The following is a 6,000-nucleotide window of genomic DNA, read 5'->3' as shown; positions in this document are numbered from 1 at the left end:
TTTTGAAGTTAGTTGTGTGGTTAATTATGTTTTGGTTAGGTAAATTTGCATGAATTAAGGGTAATTAGGTATAAGAACTAAATTACATAAAAGGTGAAAGTTTAATTATAGATTAAAGAAAAAGCAAAGGGACTAAATAAGCAATTAAGCCCTATTTAACAAGTGTATGGTAAAAATAATTACATGTGTAAAAATAATATACATATGTAGATAATAATATATGTAATACTTAATATTTAAGTATATTATATTATATTATATTATATTATATTATATTATTATAATAATTATAAAAGAATAAACAAATAAATAAAAGAAATGAAATAGAAAAAGGAATAGAAATAGAGAAGTAAAACGAAAGAAAAAGAAAGAAGGAAAGGGAGAAAGAAAAAGGAGAAAAAGCTCAATTGGTAAGTCAATTTAATCTTTTTTCTTATAATGTTTATGTTTTTAGAATCCTAGAATTAAATGCTACCCAACCCATGTCAAAAGTTTAGAAATTATTGAGTTTTTAAATGTTGCCTATGTTGAATAATTAAAGTATTAGGGACTAAATTGATAGATTTTTAAGCTAGAAATGAAAAAGGATTAAATTGTAGAACAAATAGTAAATTTTGTGTAATATGGACTAAATTGTGAAAATTTTGAAATTTATCGATTTAAATGAAAATAGGGAGTTAAATTTAGTTTAAAGTGGAATTTTTATGAAAATCTAAGATTAATTGTGAAGAAATAAATTAGTCTCGGTTTAGGGACTAAATTGGAAATTAGGCAAATATTGAGTAAAAATTGAAATTTTCAAAATGAAATTAAATTGTATTGTATTGATGAATTTTAATTGTTTTAATTCCGTAGCTAACGTCGTACCGAAATCTTCGACTAAAAAGGGAAAAGATAAATTCGACGAGGAATAGCTCGAAATTTTCGGTTTGTATTTCTATAATCCGAATTTAGCTATTAATTGTTATAATTTAATTTAATGTATATAGTAAGTGTTGATGTGAGAATTATTGTGTTTTGCAATTGAAATGAAATTGATTTAGTATGTGATGAATTTATTGAATTGATATATATATACATATTGAATATATTAATTATTTGAAATAAAATGAATATTGGTTGTATTTGAAAAGTGAATTGAAAACCCTATTAACTGTATCGGGCTAAGTCAGATATAGATGGCATGCCATAGGATTGGAAGAGTTCAGGGAATTCTTCCACTTTGAGTCGATGAGACACTGGGTGTCAATTTACTACTTCGTATTAATTCGATGGGGCACTGGGTGCCAAATTACTTCAGTTTAACCGACGAGACACTGAGTGTCAATTTATTACTTCGAATTATCCGATGAGGCACTAGGTGCCAAATTGGTGTGTTTTGGTTGGATCTGTGTATCCGTCCGAGTCCAAGTCGTGCTAATAGGGGTAAATGAATAATAAAGTTCTATGATTGATATTGAAATGGTATGGTATGAGAAATGGAAATGAAATAGTGAATTGAAAATAGAATGTGAAATATGCTGCAAATATATGGAGTATATGAGTTATTGTATAGAAATGATTATGGAATGGATAATGCAATTGTATAATGAATTGTGAAATGCTATTTATATAGCAAGTATGAGAATTGAGATATTTGTGAAATAAATGAAATATGATATGGTTGTTGTAAAAATTAAATATTTATATGTGTTTATATTTCAATTGTATATTTGTAATTTCTTATCTTTAATTATTCAAATTATAGAAATACCACTGAGTTTTTACTCAACATACGGTTTTGTTTTCTGTGTACAAATTAGGTACAGTGATTTTGAAGAGTTGTAATTGAGGTTGTGAGCATCCATCACATCTCCAAGTGCCAAGAGGGTATGTTTCAAAATTTTGAATAGAATGGCATGTACTTAGGAATCTCAAGTGTGTTCCAATTAGTAGGGACAAAAATATAAGTTATGAAAACTTAATTTTTTTTTAAATGTTCAAATATAGTAGTTATTAGCCAAAATCACTTTGGCACCAAGTGTAATATTCCTATATCAAGTTCCTTGGATCAAACTGGGTATAGGGGTGTTACACGGATACTGTCTACTTTTAAATACTAGTCACCGTTAACTTTATTTTTTTGGTTAATGTTAGCTATATCTAATAACAATTCATAGTCAAATTTCCAAGCATAATTAGAGTTAGTTCACATGTAGATACTTATTACACTTAAGCTCATATCACACGAATACCCACTCTAACTAAATCACTGTTCACATGTAGAAACTTTACGTAATACATGCATGCTTTGTATGGAACAGTCCATTGACCACTTCCATGTGTTAGCTTCTGATCCATTTAACGCTCTAAAGAGCTACAGTTTCATATTCACGGTATTGCTCCATAAAGCCAGTATTCCATTGAAATCCTCTTTGTTAATTCGAACACTTACGTGCTCCCTCGCAAGGTCGGAGCATTCACCAATCACGGTTTGCATTTACATGCCATGCCAGAGGCAAATCACATACCATTTCATATTTTTCATACATTTCTCCCATCACATCTCAACAGTTTCCTCCATTTCCCCCTTTCCACCCTTCCAGATACAAAGTTTGTGTACCTAGGAAGAGTTTCCATTTTCAATCATTCACACATATAATTATGATACATGCATGGATGGGGTGAAATTTATTAAATTTCATCCACCGAAGCTGCAATTTTCAAGTTTGGAAAATCACCAGAATTGCGACAACTTTTTGGATGGGTCTAGGCATTTCTATGTTGAAATGTCCTCATGCGTTTGAATATGTATCTCTTATCTTCGAACCTCACTTTGAATCACTCAATTTTGAGTTCGAGAGATCAAATTATGATCATTTTAGTGATGACTATGTGAGCAGAATTTTTGGAAGAGATTATGACGGGAATTACAAGTTTTGAGCTTTTAATTCGAGTTTAAATTATATTAGGTTCGGTTTTTAGCTTAAATTTTATTATAGATGAGCTCAATATTGTATTTATTAGGTTTTATTAGGTTTTATTATTTATTTCAACTATTGGATATTCTTTAAGTATTTTAAGTTGTTTAGAATTTTTTATTTCTTAGTCAAACAACAAAGTTTAGTTTAAAACTACTTCTTATTTAGATTAATTAGAGTTTTAGTATACTTTAGAGTTTTATTTGGATGTACTTGACTAGCCTACTTCTTCATAGTTCGTTAAGAAAATAATTGTTTTCGTTAATAAAGTTTCCAACTCTAGGAGTTTGTTTCTTTGTGCAAGATTTTTTTCTTGTGATTTTTAGAAGTAGTTTTCTTCTCAATTTTCTTCAAGGAATCGTGAAAATTCATTCTTCACCCTTCAATTTGTCAAGAATTATTTCTTTGAGGGTTGATTAGAGCCATTAATTGAGTTTGTTGGGATTTATATTTCAAATGGTTCAATTGGACATTTATCCAACTATTCATCACATCCATCGGTTTATTTGATCCATCTTCCACTTTATTTTTTTTAATTTCTATTTTTTATTTATTTATGATTTTTATTTGTTCTTTGTTCTCAAATTTCTTCTTTTATTGTTTTCAATTTCTTTAGTTTCTAAATTTGTTTATTTCTTCTTTTCAGATCAGATCAAAATATTTCCTTTTTGAGTCAAACAACTTAAGTTCAATCATTCTTTTGCTTCCTCCGCTTCAATTACTTATCATTTGGTATCAAACTTGGGCGTTTGAGGTATTCTTTGTGTTCTTATAAACTGATTTTCAGAAAACAACCTCAAAATAATTTTTTATCTTTTTACCTAGAAAGTTTTTCAGTAAAAATATTTTTCAATGGGTAAATATTTTCCAAACGATTTGAAAATTTACATATTAATTCTTGGCACTTCTTAGAATATAAAAAAATTATTTCCCACAAAAAAATAATAGAAAAAGTGCAAAAATAGAGAAATACAAAAAAAAATATTTTGTAGGTTGAATTTTGTGCCAAAATTTTCCAGATTAGATCTACATTATTTTAAAAGACTCCAGTTTAAATTTGTGATTTTTAAAAATCAGGAACACCTCAAATGAAAAAATTCAAGTTGTTTTCTATTATTTCGGGTTTTAGGTTAGGTAATTTATTGTATTTGATTCTAGCATTAGCGTTTCTTTTGTTTTAGCTTTTCTTATTTTATTACGCATTCTAACATATTTTCGTTTATTGTGTTAATAGGTATGAAAAGAGTTACCTCTCCTTTCTTTGCGCAACTTACTTCCTTCGGGGTCGAGTTTTTATTTAGCTTCTTAGATCTTTAGGTGAACTTTGTTAGAGAGTGATCCCACATCTTTTTGAATATTATTGATTTTGATTACTCTTTAAAAGTTACAAGCGAGAAAATCTTAACTTCTTTTCTTTGTCTTTTCAAGTTGTTTATTTTTTTATTGTGAGTGTATAAAAGTGAAGCTTAATTTTCTTTAATCAAATTTTTTAGTTTTTTTTTATTTTAGCCTCTAATAATGGTACGCAGACATAGTATGGAAGAGGTTTTGGAACCTCCTATTGATGGGGACGATTTGCTAGAGTCCAATTGTCTTGTAGTGGGACAATCCCTTAACATTCAAGTAAGGGACGATTCTAACAAACTGAAAAGGACTAACATTTTCCTCTCGAGGTGCTTGATTCAAGGGAAGTTGTGTTCTCTTATTGTTGATAGTGATAGTTGTGCCAAAGTGGTAAGTAATTTTTTAGTGGATACATACCTTGTCAACATCATCCTAAGCCATATCACTTACAATGGCTTAACGAAAGTTCAGAAGTTAAGGTAGTTAAATAGTCTTTAATTGCCTTCAAAATTGGGAATTATTTTGACGAGATTTGGTGTGATGAATTTCTCATGCATATGTCCCATTTGCTTCTTGGAAGGCTATGGCAATAAATTCTGTGAGAGGGTTAAGGGGAAAGAAAAAAAATTGAAAAGACAGAGAGAAAAGATGTAATACCCTTAACCTGTCTCCATCGTTAGATTAGGGTTACAGAACATTACCATACAAATCAAAACAAATAAATTTAAAATAGATAAAAATGTCATTTAATATTAATCACCAAAGAATCATTACAAACCTAGAAAACATACACTTTTTGGCCTTAAATCGAGCCTTTGAGGCTCTAAAAATATTTTGGGAACAATCTGGGACAAATTTAAAACAAATCAAAAAATTTGAGAAAAAGTTAAAAATTTTGAAAGCAAGGGTCACATGACCGTGTGGCCAGGCTGTGTGACATAGCCCAGATCGTGTGGACATTCGAAGTTAAGACACATGACCATTTCCCAACCCATGTGTCTGCCCATGTGTGTATACTAAGTTGGGTCATGCGACTGTGTCGCCAGACATGTAACTCTCTAAGTCCTGTGTGGTTCATCCTATGTAATACCCTTAACCCGTATCCATCGCCGGAATGGGGTTACGAGGCATTACCGATCAAAATACAACTTTGAACAGACATTCATTTCAATTCATGCACCAAATAATATAATCATTTCAATACTAATCATTTAGTAAAATTTTAAATCAATCTAACATGCTTCTATTCTATAATTCATACACTTCCCAAATTAATATTCAAACATTATAACCAATGAATCATGGCAATCGAATGCTTAACTTATAACCAAGTATAGTTCATTTCATATACCGATTATATATTAAGATATCCACTCATATAAATATAATTCATTAACTACTTATCAAAAACACTATTTATAAATATGCACTTCTTCACACTTTACTAAGTCAAGCCAAACCACATGATTTATTAATCATTAATATATATATACAGCATTAACAACTTCACATAAGGTCAAGTATAAAATTTGGTCTTACCAAATTGTGCACATTTTACCAAAATAATAACTACCAATTTACACATAAGTGCCGAATCAAATCATACCATAACGACAATATCACTTGACTAATGAAATATCCAAAATACCTAACTATCATTTACCAAATTCATAAACCACATATAAGGCACATTTTA

This window comes from Gossypium hirsutum, chromosome A08 (assembly GCF_007990345.1).
Source record: "Gossypium hirsutum isolate 1008001.06 chromosome A08, Gossypium_hirsutum_v2.1, whole genome shotgun sequence".
In the NCBI taxonomy this organism is placed as follows: Eukaryota; Viridiplantae; Streptophyta; class Magnoliopsida; order Malvales; family Malvaceae; genus Gossypium; species Gossypium hirsutum.
The sequence above is the reverse complement of the archived record's forward strand: the minus strand, read 5'-3'. Positions refer to the sequence as shown.